We start from the raw sequence: 22,786 nt of genomic DNA, 5'->3' as shown, positions 1-22,786 counted from the left end.
TAGAAATTAATTTAAAGAAGTTCTGTGTGCTTAGAGAACGACTTCACAGCACGTTGAAGCATATTTTGTTGTTAGAAATACCGACCTTATGACAAGGTATCCCATGAACAAGAAGAAGGGATCTATGGTTGGCAGCCACCTTCTAATGTCACATTAAACTCTTGGTGTTCTTACAAGTAGATAGCGCCATACTCGATAAAAGAAAGCATTTAAGATTGCCTTTGTTTTTCCATGAGCGATCTTGATGATGAACTTTCATTGTTCTCTACAGTGTGCTGAGTAATATTTGAAACTTTATGCCACGAAGGCTGTTTTATTCTTAGTAAAGAAATCAATAATAATCTTGGTGAATTAAGTTTTTTGAATGCTTTTTTTGCTAGCACAGGATAATATTTTATTATGTAAATATTAACAGCCAGCTTTTGCCAGATAGCATTAGTAGAAGAAAAAAACTTGTCTCTAAAAAATTCTGACTGATTTGATTATGCTGGCATCTAAGCATTGCTCATTAACCACTTTCAGCACATTTTAAATCCCTCAGAACAGTTACAGATTAATATTAATATTTTGGAAAGCTTTGAGAAAATAAATTCTTTATCATTTCAAAGGGATGTTGGTAGTTTTGTACAAAAATCCCTCATATCATTCATGATTTTTCTATGGTTAATGCAGCTATCCTATTTCACATCACTAATACCTGGAATGAGTTAAGTGAAAAAGAGGTTTAAGATAGGTGTCCAAGGGAGAATTTCTCACTGCAGACCTGACAATCTTTACTTTCATATTCCTTGTGAGTCTTTATGAATTTATAACCACTTGTTATTCCCTTTCGCACTCCAAAATGGTTAAATATGTAAAAGCTTGTATGAGCCCTATTAAAGATTAAAAATGATTGATGTTTTCTGAAAAAATGGTTGTCTTGTTAACATCTTTCTTATACTTAAGTCAATATTTTTATAAAAAATTCTATGTCTTGATCTAATGGATTAAATTATTGAAGAAAATAATTATTGATTTTTTTCAAGTTTATTCTAAAGCTGAATGCTGAGAGAAAATCTCTTTAATGTAAAAAAAGTAAAAAAGTAATAACTCTAGGAAGCTGTCAGATAATTCAATCTCTGAAATATATTTGTATATTAATAGGCTTATTACAACTAATTGTATTAAACAGAAAAATATTTCACAAGTGAAGGAAACATCATTGCCCAAACTTAAAAAAATAAAAAGCACTTTTGTTTACAGGATTTTTTTAATGGTAGCTATTTAAAAATTATTAATGTTTAGAATCAGAATGCCCAACAGCAAAATACCAGAAAAGCCTGGCAAAAATGTATTATGTTGGCATTTACTTCTATACCTTTGTCACTTTCAGTCTATATCCATATAGAGTAAAATTCTCATCATAGCAGTCTGAATGGTGCTGTGTTTTGGATTTGCAACAAAACCAATGTTGATAACAAAGCAATATTTGGGCTATTTCTGAGCAGAGTATGTACAACATCAAGACTTTATCTACTACCCACTCTGCCTCCCCAGGCAAACAGGATGGGAAAGCACAAAAAGTTGGGAGGGAATGGCTGACCAGAGTTGATCAAAGGAATGTTGTGCTCAATAATACAAGCTGAAATAGAATGGAAGAGGAAGGAGGAATATTTTTATCTGCCTCCTGGTCAGAAGTAGTAAATAAAATGTTTATTTTGCTTTCTTGCCCACACAGCTTTTCTTCACTTCTTAGACTGTTTCTGTCTCAAATCACAAATTTCTCACCATTTATTCTCTGACTCTCTTCCCCATCCCTCCTGCAGTGGGGAGAGACCAAGTGACTAGAGAGGTACTTACCAGGGTCAGGGTCAAGAAAAATTTATACATATATATATATATATATATACATATATATATACACATATATATTTCATATTTCATATATTTTCATATTTCATATTTCATATATTTTCATATTTCAGAGTTAAATACTTGTTTCCAAATATTTAAGAGGCATACAATATGTTGCATATCTCTATATTGAATCTCAATGTTGTCACTGATATTGAAAAAACCATATATTTTAACCTCTTAAAAAACTATTACTATAGAACCCCCCCCTTTTTAACAAATAAAATTAAGCTGATAACACTAATTTGTGTCTATTTTTCTGGTGCACAATTTTGTTGTCATGTTTCCTTTATGTATTTTCAGCTTAATATCACATCTTTAGGCTAAAAGTTTATATGTTCTGTGCAAATAGTTTATACAGCATTGCTAAGTTTTCCTTTATTATATTTGATTTAATTTGAAATTGTGTTTCTGCAGTTCTGTTGTAACTCCTGAATGTATCTAATGAATATCTTATAATTTTTACAAATCTCTCCTTTAAAACCATCCCTGAATTCCTGCCCTCTAAGATGGTGTGCCATAAGTACTAAGTGCAATACTATGAACTGTGCTGCATGTCCTAAAATGACACTAATGTTTTCTGTATAACTCTTTGTAATAATTTATTCTCTTTCTTAATCACTCAGTGTACTTTGGAAGAATGGGACTTTCTCAGGATTATGCAGGCAACAAAAATTGAAGGTCTTGAATCCTTTCATTTACCTTTATTCTCAGTGTGCTTCACTGCACAGAGTGATGGAGTACATCTGATGTGCAATCCCAGTACCTTAGGATGGATGAAGCATGAAATATTCAGCAAGCCATTGTCTACTTTCCCCACCTGACACACAAACACTTAAATGTGCAAATCCTGGCTACAGAAAGAAGTCTTTATATTATACAGAAGAAATGTTATGTTTAGGTTCTTACTGAGATGAAGAATATTTCTGCCCTGATTTATGTTGGTGCCTTCAGAAAAGCAAATAGAATAAATGGCAAGAGATTATAGACTAGGCAGCAGAGAAGGAGAAAGAAATAAAAGCAGTTCTAAAAGTGCTATTAACGTTCAGAAAAACATAGACTGAAAAAACCTTTAAAAGGTACTCCTGGGACTGTTTTTGCTTACAATCTGAGAAGAGCTTTGTTAAAATATTTTGTCTATCATGCAAGCTGAGCTCAGAATTACCCTCTCAACAGGAATCACAGGGCCTGCAGTATTGCTGAAACTCTGCCAGGTCACGGTGCTTACAGGAAGACTGGTTCTTTACCCTGAAACAAGTTTGAGACCCTTCATTCTGATATGTCACTGCTAGGTCTCTGAAAAACCCATGGATATAGATCAGAAACCTTGACTAGGTGGAACCAGGACCCTAAAGATAGTAGAATAAGCTGACCTGGGCTCTCTCCTATACCCCTCTCCTGTGACTCTCTGTAATAAGCCACATACAAATATTTGGTGGGAAAATTTTCTCCTTTCCTCCTACCTAATCACACACAATTATATTTTTCAATTGTTTTAATAATCTTTTTGAGACAAAATCATTAGTGCAATTCCAATTACTAAGGTAAATAAAAGGCACCTAAATTTCTTTCCAGTATACTGAGAGTTGTAAGAATTATCTAAGATAATATAAACAAGCCTAGAAATATTTTTCCTACATAAAATTTAGTATTTCAATAAAAAAGAGACATTCAATTCTATTGGGATATTGTTCTATTATTCCATTGGCTTTTTAGGCAGGGTGTGTAGGGAGTTAGACCTGTAATCCCAACAGCCTGTGGAATAGTTAATTTGTGTGCACTGACTTCACCTGAAACAGCAGGTCACACAAGTAGCAAACTTCGGGTCTGAGAGTTACATATTCCAGAACTGCAAATCACACAGGTAAGCAGAAGATGACAGAGAAAACAAACTCCTGGCTTATGCACTGGTGGGGGAGCCCTTGTCTTCTGCAATTGATCAACCACAATCCTAAAGCGCAGAGTGATTGCAGTAAAACTACGGTGCAAATAAGCAATAGGAAAGAGTAAAAAATTTTCCTGCTACACTTTTGAGATTACAGTAAATTATCCCCCTAAATACTCTTCTCCCAGACTTAATATTCCACCTTTGAGATGATTCCTGTCCTGTTATTAAATTCCTTTCTGAATAGGCAAACAGTATCTTGAAAAACTTAAGCTCTTTCCTTTTATTATTTCATTCAGATGATCATTCTAACACTCAGCTTACTCATAGGTTACACATTTTTGTTCTTATTTTCTGTTGAAATCTATTACCAATAAACACACTGTCATACTCTGCTAAGTGTGATTTAGGCTCATATTGGGATTTAAGTATATTAGTGTATCATTTTGCTCAATCAAAACCCCATGCAGTATCAGATAATTTCAAATAAGTAAATTTGGTATTAAACATTGTATTTTTCAAGTGTGAGATAACTAAAAGAATGCAGACAGTATTGCACTCTTGACAACCTGTTTCTAATCATTTCCACTGGACTCTTTGTGTGCATCTTATCACATTTGATCAGTCATATATATGATTCCTGCCCCTATCCTTATTACTCACAAACACACCTAAAGAGACTTAATATCTTTCTTGGTCATTTTTGTGCTGAACTACATAAGGTGTTAAGGCCAAGATGGATGGGCCTCTGAGTAACCTGGTCTAGTGGAAGGTTTCCTTCCCATGGCAGGGGATTTGGAACTAGGTGATCTTTAATGTCTTTTCCATCCCAAAACATTCTATTATGTTGTGATTCTAATTCTTTTTAATAGGTGCTCCTTCTCTCATCGCCCTAGCATTTAATTAGTATTCTTATTTCAAGTTAACCTGGTTTTGAACATAGATATTCAGAATCATATAAAATATACTGATTAAGGTCTTCTCTGTGTTTTTTGTAGTTATGATGTTATGCCGTCCTATACCGGAGATGCTTTTTCTTACAGATCTTAGCATTTTTTTTTCTAAGTTGTTGCTTGTAATGATTCTATAACTAAAAAATATACTCAAATCTCTCTCATTTTCTATAAGCTTCAACTAATGATGTATTTCTTTATAGTAGAACTCCTCATTATTATTCCATTGCATACTGAAAGTTTGTACTAAGATTTTTATTTCTTTTCCTACTAGGAAGCAGGATCTAACTATTCTTGCAGTATTATCTCATGCTTCACAGCACCACCAATACCTACAGATTATAAACATACGCACCATTCGGAATATTACTGAGTTCAACTGTACATATTTCAGAAAAATTCATTTGGTATAAACTCATTAAGAAAATAAAACAAAAAAAATGTGCATTTATTGGAAACTGGGACCTTCCAGGATCCACTTTGTCTTAGAAATTTGCAAGAGACAGTGGCTTCAGTTCCAAACTTTTAGATGTGTTTACAATAGCCAATAAATACACCCTTTTATTGTGGTTTATGTTATTTTTCATTACTTTGAATGCTGTGAACGATTACAGGATGGAATTTTCTTCTGAGAGAATTTGTATTGCTACCCATAGTTCACTGGTACAGCATTATTAGTTTGGAAGTTTGAAAAATTCTGGAAACTATTTTATGTGAATAGTACACTCATATGGCCTGGTTGGCTGATAGCCTTATTTTTCAGTACTTGCTAGATACAGGATTTTTAGATACATACCTAAACAATTATGTTAAAAGAGATCCTTTATAGTAATTCTGTGAGTTTTTTGATTTTTCAAAGCCATATCATTTTTAATCGTGTTTTGTCTGTCAACAGTCAAGAGTTATCAATAGGAACAGAACTGCATTACTAAAAAAAACTCTGGTTCTTAGAAAGTTGCAGTATTTCCTCATGCTCAGAAGTGATTAATCATAGTGTCAGTTTGTGTCAGGCTTAAAGAGATTTTTTTCAGGAAAGGATCACCACATTTCCTTAGATATTATGCCCAAAGATGAGAACTCAGAGAGGAAATTCAAAACACTGTACTTTTTGAAAATACTGGATTTAATTTAATATCTAGAAAAAATGGCCTAAGCTTCAAGTCTATCTACATGATTTATAATGACAGTATTAGTCTAATGTCTAATCAATTCAACTTGAAATTCTTACAGTACTTCTATTATTTTTATTTCACAGTATACTCCTTTATCCAAGCATTATTTACAGCCATAGCTTTTTTCCTTTTTTTTTTACTACCAAAACATTGTTTCAATCCCTTTGAAAATCAGGTTTTAAATCTCATAACTTAGAAGTCATAATGTAGAGAGAATTGAGATTTTTACTTTATCTTTACTCTGTAATATCGTGAGGTTCCTTTCTTTATTTCTCCTTGGAATTTATTTTAAATGGAACATTAGTTCAATCATTGAGAGTTATGAATAGCTGAAGTTAGTAAAGCTAATAAAATTTTCTTGTTCCTTTGTCTCCAAAATCTTATTGTTTAGTGCAGAGAGAATGAAAAAAAAAGTTTTAATACTGGAGAACATCTCAGTTTACAATTACTGTGCCTTGTAAACAGCGCAATGCAAGGTTCATGATAATTCAGACATCACTGTACTGCTGTATAATGAAATTTAGATTCTGCCAAAGCACTGTTGATGGTGATAAATAACAACACAGCAACTAGGAACTCTGAAGAACGAGTTCACAATTTGTAAATTGCCCTAGAACTTAAGAGTGGCTTTTGACAAATTATAAACACTGGCAAAACCCACAGGGATGAAATTCTCAAACTGTAGACTGGAGGATTCACTCCTGGTCAAGAAATAAATTGTTGTTTGTATGCTAAATTGAATTAAGACTGAAAAATATCTTTAAGCTGACACAGAACTATTTCAAACAAAGCCACCTAAAGCATGAGAATGCTATTTAAACAAAAGCATCTTTTGAAATTTTTTAATCCTTTGGAATTTACGAAGTTTTGAAAAATTAGTCTGGCTATTATTATATTAGAGTAATGCAGCCTTTATTTTCGTATGGATTCAGCATTTATTTATGAGCAAATCATGTTTATCTTGCTTACAAATTAATAGCTTTAAGAACAACCTCCTTTTAGTGAGGAAATGTAGGGCAAAAATTGCCATTGGTTGACAGTTATGCCCATAGTGAACTCCTGTACTGAACTGACCCATGAAACTTTTTATATTAGTATGCTTCTACCATTCCTCCAAGCGACATTACTATGCGACCACAACAGTGCTGGTTCTGCCACAAGGAAAAAAAGAAAATCTTATTCTGCACTTATACCTTCCTTTTCTTATAGCAGTTTGAAAAATGGTACAGTTTAATGCAGTAATAGTGTTGTAGCACTATAAGGACATAAAAGTTCACAATACAGTTTCTCCTCGCAAACCTTGCTACAGCTTTTTATTGAAACAATTTTTTTTCTGCAGATTGTTTTCCTGGTAGATTTCGTGGTCCTTTTCTCATAATGTAGAGTATGCTGGTTAGATTTTTTAGCAGAGACTTCAGAGTGGATAGAAAATCCACTTGCTGCAGAAGCACACTGGTCAGTTAATTCTACCATAGTCAATATATTTCACTGTACCTAGAAATCCCGCCTGTGAACCAATCTGGCTTGTTCTTGAAACAATGAACAGGAAGGTTAGCAAAAAATGATATATCTGTGCATTTTGAACTGGTTCTGATACAAGTTAATTTAGATCAGCACAATAGAAGATCTGTCATTGCTGCTTTAATAGCCAGATATTTGCCTTTTTACATCACACAGTTTCGCTATGTCCAGCTGTGGATTTGTAGTTCAGTTTGCATGGCCATTCTAGGCTGAAATCTCCAAAAATGTGTAGCAGTGATATGTATGAAATGGGAAAGTAGTGCATACAAGAAATACATAGATATAGGCAAAAATACATACACATAACTATATATAAGTATATACTAGCAGACGTGTATAATTATATATAAGTATATAGATATAGATTTATGTGTGTGTCTAAGAAATATTGTATAGTGACATAAATAGTAGTTTCAGATTTTGATAGAGAACATGCTCCACATAAAGAAAATACAGGTGAATTTCCATATTAAATATAAATTAATACAGCCATACTAATATATACAAGTATTTATGAATTTTTATTGAGGATGGGAGAGTTTGGAAAGGGGAAATTTTCAGATTAAATGGACACATAACAAAATATTTAGTAGGCAGATTTAACATATTCATGTCAATGCTTGAAAGTAATGTCACAAAGAGAATAGCAAAAGCTTCTGCTTGACTCTGGAGACAGAGGAAGAGATTTAGGGGTTTATCTTTCTAACAGGATTTTGGGAGCTTAGCACAGGCTTGCTTTTAGGTCTAATATAGAAGTAGGTTTTTGTACATAAGGATTTAAAAACAAACTTTATTTGATCTCTGTGAGGAGCTTAAAGAAGACTCTAAGACAAAGTAGTGGAGAACTACCATTTATAGAATAAGAAATGCTTCAAGTGTCACTCTAATCATTAGCCAGAAGCTCTCTCTGTATTTTAGTCCATTCAGTCACATTAACCCTCCTGGTTTTGTTTGATTTTCTCCTTGTATGTCCAGTATTGCTTCAGAATATATGAAATACCATGTTGAATCCAGCATGGTCAGTCCCACAGTGCTTCCACAGCAGATGTGTGGTGGTGATGGAGTAGCCACAAACAGCATCAGGGAAATTGATTTCCTGGAGCAGGTGGTCCCTACAGTCCATGGATCCACCATTCCTCAGCTCCCAGGCTCAGGTTCTGGCCATGTTGTGTACCAGACATCCCACTGAACATGTTAGCTGTATGTCCACGCTACCGCAACAATGCTCTCGGATGCATAGTGGAAAAAAATTCCAGCTTGGCAATGCTAAGCCCAGAAACTAATAGCCATTTCTTGTATAGGATGAGAAAAATGGGGAAATTCCTATTTTCCTCTCTGAAAAAAAAATCTCAGTAAAAAAATAATTTGAATTCTCTCCATCTTTCAATATTATTAGTCTAACATTTGCATCCATTTTCAAACAATTAAGTTTCTTTAAAAGATAATGTTAGTTATTATTACTGGTTCTTTATCTATCCAACACTGAATTTTTGTAATATTAAGTTTAATCTTTTATCAATATAAGAGATCCTATATTTTATTTTCTCAAAGTTAAATGAGATTAAATACCCACCAAAAGCTCTTTCTAGTGGAGGGATGCTATTAAGAATAGTTCCTTGAAATGAAGTTTCAGTTTAACAAAGAATTACATACTTTGCAGCACAGAAGTGTGTATGATAGCACACATTGTCTATTAAATTATTTAGCTAGAATAAATATCTTAATTTTACTAAAAATATATGGTTTTATATTCTATGTGTTTCTCTGTAACCAGGGTCATACAGTGACAGGGTAAAGCAAGCTTCTAATTACCTTTCTCTGTTTGACAAACAACTTTCTTAGCCCACAGTATTTTGCTTGAAAATAATACAGCTTTCCAAAGAAGAGCCTAACAGGACTATTAGTCTGAGGCAATAACACAGTTTGAATGTAATCTTAAATGCAATCAGCATCTTTCTCTTTCTCTGACCAAGATGCAAATGTCTAAAATGTAAGCTGGCTTGACAGAACTCAGACAGCTGTATCGACATACCAATTATATGTTGTGATTTTTCAGTTAGTCCAATAAAATTCAATAATATTCTTTATTTTTATTTGCTAGTAGCTTCAGAATGAAACTGTAGACATTATTTGATTTATAATAATGTATTTTGTTTGATGAGTTTATTTCTAAAATAATGATTATAGGAAAAATCATTTGCTATGCAATGAAAATCAGGCTGTTTTTAAAAAGTCTTGCCATCTGAGCATGATTGCAACAGTCAGGACAAAAGCATTTAGGAATTAACCTTATGGTGGCACAGTGAAATAATTTGGCAGCACATGCTCAGGATTAAAATGGAGAAATGTCTGTGGTCATCATATACAGGACTACAGCTTCATTGCTGAACTTGCATTTTTTTCTGCTTAGGATCTCGCATTTCTACTCTGATTTTCTAAAAGGTGTATACTGTTACTGGAGATAAAGGGACAGCAGAAACAAGTGAAATAAGTAGGTTTCTAAAGAATGAAAATTTCAAGCAGACATTTCTCAGAGTATTTCAAGTATTTCTGCTCGTACTCTAAGATGTGCCCTTCTGAACTTGGGGTCCAGGATCTTCCATAGCAGTGACATCCCATCACGGTGGTGACTCTGTGGCCTGGAAGTGACAACCTTCTCACAGATCTTTCACAGGATCCAGACTTAGTTCATGCAGTTCATTCCCATTAGGTCATGCAAGTATGAAACAAATTTTTCTGAGGCAGATTATGCAAGCGAATCATTCAGAAAAGTCCACTTTGGAAATATATACAAGTACAAATTCACTGAGTTTTGTTTGTGGTGTGTGCAGAGATGTGGGCTAAATGCACTGTCAAAATGTTGTAAATATGTTACAGATTATTCTATTACATATATTCCTACTATTACTTAGGACTTTAGAATTATTTTATGGACTTTATTGCCTTTATGTTGCTCATTATTTAATCAATAACGGTTTGGGGGACTGTAGTTTCATTTGTGTGCTATAAATACTCTAAGCAAATCCTTCTGTCCTTTGGACTGATATTTCCACATTCTTACATTTTACTGTTTCTTTTGTAAGTGTTTTTTTTTTTTAACATTTCAAAAAACGGTTGTAGGACAGACCTTGCAGGGAATGATAGGTCTGAGGTGCTGAATATGCAGTGGGGGATAACAAGTAATTTGTGGACCTTATCATGTTTCTGTAAGCCAGCTGGTTCTCCCTTTTGCAAGTGGTTTAAAACTAATTAATCTGAAAAGATATCTTGATAAAAGAGGAGATGAAAAGGCCTTGCATGGCATCTTGACTTTAAATACATCACTGCAGTGCTGCTTCTCTATTGCCCATGTATATAAAAATGTTGAGTAACTGAACATCTTCACTGTAGTTATAGATCAGCATAAACCTGTGGTCACAGATGTGCTTATTTCTGCAGAAGTGACAATCATTGTTGTTTATCACAGATTTGCTTCTGATGCTTGCCTCAATACTATCAAAATTAATTAAACTGTTGTACATTGCTCCCCTAGATACAGTGTATTAATGACTAAAATTTTCTGAAATTTTATAACAGAAAGCAAGAGCTATTGTGGTTTAAACAAAAAAGAACATGTTTGTCCTTGGGCTGGATCAGCTGTGCTAAGACAAATTAAGTAAAGTTTGTTCTTTACATGCAACTATGTCTTCTGAAATAAGAACTAAGTCAGTATTTTGAAACATGTAAACCTAATGTACATTTTACTTCCTGAAACATGCTCAGAAAGGAATTAATAGAAATGTACCATTCATACAAGCCAAGGACTTAGAGATGTTCTGTGACCACCTCTCTACAATTTTCTAGTTTTGCCATTAGCATTTTAAGCAATTAAAAGGTGAATTTACTGTTCTGTGTATGGTGCTCAGAGCCCCTCATTCCACTAGTGCAGCCATGCCAAATAATGTCATCACCAGTGAAGGGGATCATCCCCTGGCAACTTCACAATGAATGATTTTGTCCTGTGAGATGAGCCACATATCTAAATATATCTATATTTAGATATATTTCATCCACTTTAGACCAAGTGAAAGTGAGATGCACAATGATGTGCTCAAGGTTATGCACGAAAACAGGAATAAGCAAAAATTGAGTTTTCTAAGTTACTTCCAAAAGTTTTAAGTTTAGATGCATTTGGAAAATCTCACAAGGCATCCTATTTTCAAGTTTAGCTGTTTGATGCATTTGCAATCTGTCCCTTATCGCTGTGAAAAAAAAAGTTGGCTCTGTAGCTCAACGATAGCTCATGCCACTCAAGATTTTAAAAATTGTGCTGCAAAGTAGAAGGTGTCCCATTCCATATAATTTCAACTGCTTCCAGAAAATATTAATACTGGTGAGAAAGAAAATAACCTGGAAGCTAAGAACCTGAGGTCTCGCTGGGAAAATGGACAGGTATATTTAAAAATAGCAGGCACCATATATATTTGGGAGCTTATGTTTACCAAAAAAAAAAAAAAAATACTGAATGGTTACTGCAAATAAAGAGTGGATTCAAATCTCATATGCTTTAAAGTGAATTTGCATGATGTGAAAATATAAGTGGAAAAGAAAGATAAGAAATTGTCAGGGTATTTTTTTCTATTGTGCATTTGCTGGCCTTTGATCTCAGATTTAAAATTTTCTCCTCAGGGAACAGAAGCAGTCTTATGTGATTTACAACTACAAGTGGCAGTGAATAAAAAATAGACATCATTTGATGAAAACTGTTTAGAAATTATCTACCATATTATTACTGTTGGTCCAAGCTCTTCAGTAAAATCATTTTAGTAATAGACATATTTTCAAAAACGAGAGTGTCTTTCCTTTTGGTTACTTAGTAATTGAATGAAGGCCAAATTTTAATAACTTACTAACCCAAGTACCAGTACCAGTTTGATCAATTTTAACAAGGCATTCCAGCAATATGTAGTCTTCTACTATTCAGTTAGAAAGCCAAATGTAATAAAATAAACAAAGTACATATTTTTCATATATCCTAAGACAAAAATGTAAAAAAACTGCCTAAATCAGCCATATATCTTTCATCTCTATGTACAATAGCATGCATTGTAGATGTATACACATTTATATACATAATTATGGAATAATATATTTATGAAACAAAAAGAAACAGGCTGTATTTCATCATGCCATTTTTAATGTTCACATCAGAGTTTTTGTTCTTGTGTTCCCTGCTCTGTTTATTGTGCTGTGGCCATCACATGGTAAAAATGTATAATTGGATTTTGCTTTTCATGTCTTTACTATTTCTGTGACATAAGAAGCATCAAAGGAAGCAGTTCCCAGTTTGTCCTTCCTTATCTTCACTTTTTTTTTCCTGCTCTAGAACAATGAAATGTGAACCTCTTCAGAGCCTTTGGGCCAGAACAGAAGGTAATAGTTGGGTGTCCTGCTGGTTTTGCTGTTAGTTGTCTTCCTGCTGGAAGTCTTTAAAGCTTTTGAAGGCTTGCTCTCAGAGCTCATGAAACTGAGTCCTGAGTATTAATACCAGCACTGTCCCTGAAATGCTTTTGTTTTCAAAGTCAGCCTCACTGGGAAGAGTGTGCTGCTTGAGCTGCTGTAAATACCTCTGGTAATCATACCTGTCACCTGTCTGGATTTAGGCCAGAACAATAAAACAAACATGCAAAAGTGCTAACAGCAAATATGAAGCATGATTTTTGACTACAGGATGTAAGAGTGAATTTTTTTTTTTTTTTTTTTTTTTTTTTTTTTTTTTTTTTTCATGCAGACTACTGCCTGGGAAGCCTCTTAACCTCTTCTGGAGTACAGTAAATTTAGAGCTATGTAAAAGGCATATTTCAAGCCTAGACAATTATGAATCCTCAATACCAGAAAACATTCTGAGCAGGACTGTTAGAATTTTAAATAAGGAGAATGCCAAAAAAATACCCAAGTAAGACTGGATCCATTGCATAAAATGGATTTTGAGCTAATTAATAAAAATTGTAGTCTAATTCAATAACATTGAGGTGATCCTAATAAGAAAACGTGAGGTAGCACACAGAATACACTCCCTGGATGGGAGTGGGGGCAATCAGGCTTCAGATGGGGAAGGAGCTGCACATGGTTAGATGTGAAAGGTTAACCAGGTGTCTTAAAAACTTTGAACCTCACAGATACATCATGTTTTGGAAGGTATATGTAGAGCTTAGGCAGGAGAAGCCATGGGGTCTTCTGACACATGGTGTTGAGGGTCAGGACTGATACAAGTTGTGTGTACTTTTTATGTGTATTGTGTTTTGATGTCAGAAAAGAGGGAAAGATGCTATAATAGCTGAAATAGAGTTGATCACATAGACTTTGTAAGGATATTTTGAATTTATCTAAAGGGTCTTTTTATCCTTTTGCTTTTCTTTTAGAAGATGACACTTTTATATGGGGGCATGTAGTTTATTCAATTGAATCACTTGATGTTCTGAAGTATTTTCATCTGAAAGACCTTTGTGGGTTCCTTCAAACTCAGAGTATTCTCTGAGTTCTCAAGCCTTTCAATAATGGGGAAAAGAACCTTCTATTTTGCTATTAGACATGTTCTAAAACTTTAGGTCTAATTAAAAACTTGCAAATAACAAGCATTGCAGTAAATAGAGGGCTTTTGCAAGGACCTGCCTTTACATAATTGGGTTTTAATTTCCTGTCAAATGTCAATTTATGTTTTAAAACTTTAAGAACTTCAGTAGTAGAGTAGCCTAGTGATTATTATTTTTCTCTTTTTAAAACAGTGATGTTATGGAGGGGAGGAACATAACAGGATGACAACAGGTCAAGAAAGGTTATGGTAAGGGCAACGCTGACATCTTTCTGAAAAAGACAATGTGTCAAGTTATGTATAGCAGGGAGATTTCTATGACATGTGATTAATATCACTGCTGTGACCACTGCCTGCTTCTTCAGCTTTCTCATTTACCTTGTATTGCCAGTAAATCACAACTGTCTCTGAGAAAAGTAAACTCCCTCATTAAACAGAGAAGCAGATAAAATTTAAACCTTTATTTTTAATAAAATAATATATTTCTAGCAATATCAGATGCTTTGGTCAGAGACTCAGTTGCAATAAACAGGATAATAAATTAGTCCAAGTACAAAGTGGTGAACTATATTCTTTAATCCTCAGAGACTGATTATGTATTTTCAGATATGGATAAGCTAATAGGTAGGTAAGAGTATTTTTTTATGTCTAGGTTGTTTTCCATTCCAACAAGATGCTAAAGTTTCTGCAGAAGATGTGAAATAGTCAGAATTACACAATGGTGGAAACCAAAGGGTATCTGATTTCCACTGTTGAAAAAAAGATAAATATTCAGTGGATTTTGAGGATACTCTCTAATACTGTGGTCAAAATTGTGAAATTGGCAGTTGCAGAGTGTTATGAATAGCAATAATTTTACTCCCGACTCAAGAGTTTAGATTTTTTAACTTTTAAAATTATATTTTTAAGTCTGATGATATAGGAAAAAGAATGGTGGTTTTTAATATATTCAGAAATCTGCTACTATGGCAATTTTTTTTAAGATTACTTTGGTGCATATGTGTTTTCAGTTCGTTAGGATTTTACTCATCTAACTTGAAACTGTTCTGCAATTAATTTTTATGGCATCTCTGTCCGAAAAATAGTAATTTTCTATGTCTTCTTAACATATAAACATTTGTTTTAAAGCAATGCAGAAATGTTGAGAGGTTCATATTTAAGATTTTATGGGTGTATATATGCATTTAATTTTTATTAACAACTTTGTAAGTTAATGGTCATTCTGTAACAGTTTAGTTTAGGTCCAGACCAAGCAAATTAGTTTGCTGATGATTAAACTGAAACTTCAGTGTGGCTACATGAAAGACAATGTTTCTCAGAAAGGAAGTTTTAACACTATTATAATTTACTTAAATCAATACTTCTACAATAGAAGATGGTAGCAAGGAAGTCCCATGAACACTTGCTAAGAAGCATACACAAGTATGAGGTTAACGTCAGATGAATACAAGACATGACAGACCTGAGGAAGGAATCCCTAGTATTTTTAGTTTGTTTTCTTCAGGAAAGAATTTTTGTAATTCCTTGCTAAAACTGTCAGTTAGGAAATGTGTGTTAGGGAAAGAGAAAATCTTAGAAAAGTATAGCATGATACCTGGTAGGACATGGTATCTGATTTAGAGTGACTTCTATATAAATGCTTGTTTTACAAATACTGAAAAAAATGGAAGAAATTTGATGAATGGCCTTATAGAAGGATTTGGGTCTTATCATGGGATAAAAAGAAATCAAATTTATTTGCATCAAGCTGGAATATCTCAAAAAACAGGAATTCTTTTTTTTTTTTAGGAATGAATTTCACTGAATTCAGACTTTCTATCACTTAAAGCAAATTGTTCTTGCTATTATTATAACGTGGGATCATGAATATATAATGTATTTTGTTTCTTTTAGTGATCATGATGTATAGAAATATTACTATATGACTATGTCAACTTTTTTCATTACTGGAGTTAACCTCTATTTGGTGTGCATAAGTATTTAAATTGTAATTATTTTTTATTCCTTATTTCATGCCTCCCTCAAAATTAGTTCAGCAAGACCTGCATATCAATGCAGTTTTAAAGACAACTAGTGCATTTTGACAAAAAGTATAAATCTAAGTGTACCTATTTCAACATTTTCCCTGCTAAACTGTTTTAAAACCCGAATTTTTTAATATCTTGCTTCTCCATTAGTTAAATATGCTATGGAAAATCTTCAAATTATATATATTAGATTCCAGTCCATAGTTCTGTGTAATGTGTACCTCTCTGCATGCATGTGCATATTTGATAATAGAATTTTATGCACACACAACTTAGATGAACAGAATTATAATTAGCCAAAAAATATTATTTGAGAGAAAGTATTCTGGATCTAAACCACAATAAAAAGTTTTTTGAATAAGGAAGGTTAAAACCATATGCTCTTGCTAGCTTACTACTGGTAGCTGTATAAAAATATTTTTAAAAGTTTCTGTAAGGCTTTACCAGTATATGAGTAAGAAGAATAGTAGCTAATTCTCCTGCAGGAGGACGGTCTTCTAAGAGTAAGCTTTGCAAAGATCATAAAAGTTGTGCAGTTGACATGTACATATTTTTATTATTAGAGTTCCTGGGAATGTTTACTGTATCTTTGAAAGTGAAAAGAATGGTTTATATATCAAGTTTAGGAATAAAATCTAAGAAACCTTATATGCAACAAGACTCCCTCTTTTTACTTATTTTGCAATTCATAATTCTCAAGATTATATCTTTTTCTTCATCTTAAAAGGGAAAGAGCCTTAAAGTAGGTCATTGGCCAGAAACAGTTTCTGGCCTGCAGAGCATGAATGCTGGGGGACAGGTGGGTTTTTTACAAAGTTAGTCTTAGCAACTTATTAAGTTAAGATAGGAGCAGGTGAATTTTGTAGCAGCCTTACAGACAGCACTACTCAGGCTTGTGGAGCTAATTTGATCCTAACAGAGGAACAAAGCTGCCTTCAGGCCATGGGTTGGCAAGATGTGCTGTATGGCTCGGGAGTCTCTCAAAATCCAAGACTACAAAGGGAGCCAAAATTCAATTGTTAAGCTTAGACAGAGCATCTAGGCTTCCATCATCTCATCTAACTGACACATCCTGAAGTTACAGAGGAGACTAGAGTGCCATCAGGTCTGCTTTTCACTGTAAAACTACAAGCTGTCGCAGTTAAAGATACGCTGGAAACAGTGAAGCTTAGAAATTGTAGTCTTTGTATGTATATGCAGTCTGATCAATGCAACCCTGTGCCAGTATCTTGAATTATCTGTAAATATAGAGCTTGATCATAGTATATTCATATATTCATAGTGCATATTACCTCACTTTTCTCGGAATTTACCAGCATGACAATGATCGTGGTGTTTAGGTTTATTTAATAGATTCTTGGCCTCTACTCAAATTCAAACAAACTTCTGGAGGAAAGCAAACATGAATTGTCACACTGCATCGGAACCGCAAATAATGAAACAAATAAATTATGAAGTATTACTATTGGTGTGTCCTGGGATGACTTACTTTACAAGGGGCGGTTTGTGGTGTAAATTGAAGTGGGTTATTAAGATGGTACTTAGACTGGCCAGTTCCAAGATAAAGTCACAGTGTATTTTGATGATAGGTACAATTTATTGCAAGTGACCCAAACAAAATTTATTCTTTCCATTGTCTATTTTAACCTTCTTTCTATGAATAAAATGTTTAGGATTACCTGTTTTCAAACAGGTTTATAAATTTTCAACCCCTAAACACCTTATATGGGGGCATATGGTTTTTATATAATCCTGATAAGAGCTGAGCTTTCATCATTTTAGGACTCCTTTTTCCTATTTCATCAATATCTCTATGTCCTCAAAGAAAATTACCATAAGAAAGAAGCTTCCAGTAGTCAGGAAGCTTGTTTCTATTCAAACATTTTGTTTCTTTTGAAGCAATCTTTTTCCTTTCAAAAATAAACCACCTGAAGTAAACACACTTAGTGTGACAGATGCAGATATTCATGTATCTATTCCTTTGAAATAGGTTTTGCAGAATGTTTTGCGGAATGTTAGTTTGGCAACAATGTTGAAGAAGTGCAGCTTAGTTGCTAAAGATATAGAGTAATAGTGTTCTTGATCTCATTGGGAAGAATTTTCTATTTTTGAGTCCACTCAGCCTGGAAAAAGGAAGTAATCTTGTGGCTTTTGGGGAATGCAAAGCCAGGCAGAATGCAAGTACTGAGCCACCAGCCAAAGTTCTTATTTTCACTCATACCCTTACCAAGTTTCAAGACTTGGTTGATGTCCTGGTAATAGATAATTATTTTTTTAATCATGGCCCTTTTTATTGTTGATACTAATCCTTGTGAATTCAGAATCTCTCCACTGAAGTGCTGCCCCACACAGCTGGCTGTTTTCATGGACACAGTGGAATTGTGTGGCTTTTACAGAGATGAGGGTAGCATTAGTTCCTGATAATATTCACAGGCTAATTTTTAAATGTTAAGGGTAGCTAGTAAGCAGTGTTTGAAGCAATCTGCAAATTCTCTGTCAAGCTTCTGAATTAACCAGTCAAATATTTGACACATGTTGATAAAAATAAATCCCTGTTTACCTGTTGTCTACCTTGCTCTAAAGACTTCATAACTTTAATTTATATCTTAGAGCAGTATTGAGAGATGACCGGTTTTGAAAGGGTAACTGCTAAAAACAGCAGTAAATATCCAGAATACCTTGTGGGAGGTGGCAGGTGGGAGGTGGGAGTAATTGCTCTTTGCAACAGTATAGGCTGAGAACTGAATGGCTATGGAGAAACTCTATTGGAAAGGACCTTGGTGCCTAGGCAGAGAGAGGTTGGAAATGAACCAGCAGTGTGCCCTGGCAGCATCCGTGGTCAAAGGTATGTTGGGCTGCCTTAAAAGGAACCAGCTACTAAGTGGGGAAAACAATTATTCCCCTTTACTGGGCACTTAATAGACTCCATCCAGAATGGTGTCCAGGTTTGGATACTGTATCATTGTAAACAATTATATTATGAAAGAATAACTTGTCTGGTTAATTGTAGTTTTCATTTAGTGTAAAACTTAAATCTTCTAAGTCCTAGTTGAAGCAGTCTGGGGTGTGGAGTGCTATCATCAGTCATCAGTGCTGTGACGAAGACCATGACACCCTGGTGATACTCCTCAGCCTTGTAAATTTTTATGCCTTAGTTTATCAGTTAAGGCAAGAGGTTTTTAAATTTAGTTTAAGAAAAAAGTAATAAATATTAGAGGAAAACTGTTTCCATTTATTTTGAAATGTCTGGATAGTTCTTAAATATTTTTTATCCCATTTGCTAATGATAAATTACAAGTAAAAGGTGGAGAGGTATATAACAGTGAGAGATATAACAGCATTTTTCCCATAAAACTAATCTATAACAATGCCTCTGTCTAGAGTGCCAGTGGTGAAGTAATAGAACTTCAAAAGTTGTGAAATCCTCTTCGTCATTATGAACCAAGTAAGTTTGCTTGTCAGGCTTTTCAAATCCAACTATTTATTCTAATTAAGTGCATTCTTCTGAAGTTCATATATCTGGAACATTCCTTTTAGAAGGAAAAAATCACACTTCAGAAGTGTATCAGTAGGTATTTCAGCATGCAATGATATAAACAAAATCATTCTACCTAATTTCAGTTAAGAGTTTAAGATGTTTTTCTCATCTGGTCATGCGAAAGCTCAGAAGTACTGAATTCTAGTAGAGTCTCTCACCTACAAGATTAATGCCCTCTATGGATCTACCTCTGTCAGTTTTTGAAAGAAAAAAATTTCTTATTCTGTAAGCAAAATTAAAATAATTGTGTGCAGTCACAGTGTAGACAATATTTGGAATGTCTGTTTTAACAAAAAAAAAAAAAAAAAAAAAAAAACCAGCAGCAACAACAATAACAAAAAACCAACCTACCAAAAAAAAAACAGAAACAAAAAACAAAACCAAAAAAACAAAAAACAAAAAAAACCCACCAAAAAACCCCAAAAACCTGCCTTGCTTATTTTCCAGGGAATCATAGTCTTCCTAGCCAGTTCAAACCAGTTAACGAAACTGATCTTTCCTCTATGGTTACATCTAATAAAAATGGGGATTTAACTGTAGTGTAACACTTGATCAGTGAATAACACTGCCTAAATTTAATTGATGGCCACCCATTGGAGCTGCTTTGGGCCGGAAAAATCAGTGCTGGAAGCCATGGTTAATAATCCTTTCAGTTCTTGGAAAGGAGAGCAAAGGACATTTTACTTCTAATCAGTTATCCACTATCTTGTACTCCTGTTGTGAGGGTGAAAGACATGCTTGTCTCCAGACACAAGATGGTCTGCAGGAGCTGCCAGGTGGAACTTTTCCTTTCTTAAACTACAGAAGTACAAAGCACAGAACATATTAAGAAGCAAACGACTATATTCCTAAATTTAGGTACAGTATATATATGTCTTCAAATTTTGCTTCTTCTGTAACTGTTTTCGTTTAATGACAAAGCCTCATCCATGAAATCCTAGGCTGTGCATTAAATGTTTTTTGTTTGTAAATTTGCATTTGAGTATTCTTAGAAACTATTTTCCTTTAGAAGCGGAAGAACATATATTCTGAATTATGCTTATTGGCTTATTTGTCCCATAATCTACATTACAGCTTGACATACTCTTTCATGTTGCAGTAAGTAGGATATGTTCCAGGATATGCCTAAGGATGCCTTAAAATTAATTTAAGTTAAGGACTGAAAATATGAAAGAACTGTAGCCAGCAAAAAGTGCTGTGTGGGCAGTGAAAAGAATATGCAATAACCTTGCTGGAACACCCTGAGAACCATCAGTGCCACTTAAATCTGCAGTGGGATAGTATTGCACAATTGGTATTCAGTTGCTTAAGACATTAATAACAGTTTTTTCTTAAATAAGTACTTTGCTAAAAATGAAGAAGCTGCCTCCTTAGATGAAATGTAACAGATTAGAGAAAATTTGATCCACAGACTGTCTACTAATTTTTGGGTAAAACAGAATTTCTATCGTGTGGGAATAGGCTGAAATATTCTGAAGTGTTTCACCAATCAACTGACATTGTCTTCTAATATTTTTAATGCATAATATATCTTGGAAGCTATCACTGCTAGGTTCTCCTTTTTAGCCATTTATAGCTTGGATTTTGCAGCAAAGTAATGTAAAGTCCTATTTCCCTAAAAGGAGAATAAATGCAGGGGAGTCACAGACCCCAAACAATATTTCTTAGACTGAGTTTAAATATCCTCAGCTCATAATTTTATTTTCTTATGAAAATTTTCAATATAATAATACAGTTTTTATATACCACGATGTCTTTAGTCTATTTGATTCAGCTGGATCCTTATGGTGTCTGAAATCCTGCTGTTCTAGAGAGTTTCCTTTGTCTTTAACAAAAATCATGTATATAAGGCAAGTCAATTGACTGTCAGAATGATTTTTAATTTTACATCTGAGAGAAGATGTACTTACTGCTCCCTAATTGTAAGAAGATTTCTGAGTACCACTTTCATGCTTTCTGTCAAACATTTAATTCTGTTTTCTTTCCATAGAAGATTAGGTGCAACTGCCAGGCTTTTAGTTTCAGGAAATTGGATGAAAAGATAAAATACAGTCATTTGTTGCTCCAGATGTTTGCTTTCTTCCCTGTACAGATGTTTGATATGAACTTATGCTATGACTTATTTTTGAACCTTGACTCTTCAGTAGTTACAAAGTTGGCTCAGTTCAGTCTCTGTAATCTGATGAATAAATATGAAAAACAATTTTCATTAATCTTGTACAAACTTTTCCAGAAATTAAATTGCTGATTTCCCTGAAGTGTTTGGATACTCCTATATTAAAGTACACCAATTTAGGCACCTATTTAAGAAAATAGAACAATTTTTAACATTGTACAGCTTTTCAGATGTTAAAATTATAGTTGTAACCTAAGTAATCTTTTTCAACATTTAAGATCTCTATACAGAGTTAATAGTGCTACAGAACTTGTTTAGTAGTATATATGCAAAAAATATTTTGAAACACTTTGAGGCTTTAATTAGCTATTTTAACAATTTTAACTATTTTAACTGTTTAATTAGCTATTTTAACTATTCAGCTGTAACTGTCTTCTGATTTTTCATTTTCTGTGTGGTTTTTTTTGGAATGTTCCTGCATTGCCATTCTTATCTTACCAGTTGTTTCTTCGAATTTGTGACTACGTTTTATGACACTTATCCCATTATTGGATTTTGGTGACTATACATTCCAGCAGTGAAATATATAGAATGCAAACAGTAATCTGCTTCAAGAATAAATGGTTTTCTTCCTTGAATCCATAGCTGGATGAATAGCCAGTGCTTCAAGGGAACCAGGTCCTTTGAATACTTTCTACAATAAATGGATCCCATAACTTAGGCCAAAGCCAATTGGCACAACTCTTAAATCAACTGTAGTTCACTTTGTTTTGCTGTTGATTGCCAAACATATGCATACACCTAAAGATATATATACACATATTCCAGAAAAAGGTTAGGTTTCTTGCCTGAAATCTTGTGCACCTCATTAGCAGATTATAGCAGATTTTTGACACATGGATTTTAAATCTTAAAGCCAAAAAGGCATGAATACACTTGTAGAATCAGGACTGTGACAATGGTCAGAATAATTTCCATGATTGTAAAGTCATGCTGGGGAAAAGAAAATTATCTGTGACACACCTGTCTCTCACTTGGAAGAAATTATTTTTTGAGATGGTGCAGTTTAAGATTTAAGAAGAGTAGCACGAGTAATTCTGACGTGATAAA

This window comes from Anomalospiza imberbis, chromosome 1 (assembly GCF_031753505.1).
Source record: "Anomalospiza imberbis isolate Cuckoo-Finch-1a 21T00152 chromosome 1, ASM3175350v1, whole genome shotgun sequence".
NCBI lineage: Eukaryota > Metazoa > Chordata > Aves > Passeriformes > Viduidae > Anomalospiza > Anomalospiza imberbis.
This window is presented reverse-complemented; position numbering follows the sequence as displayed.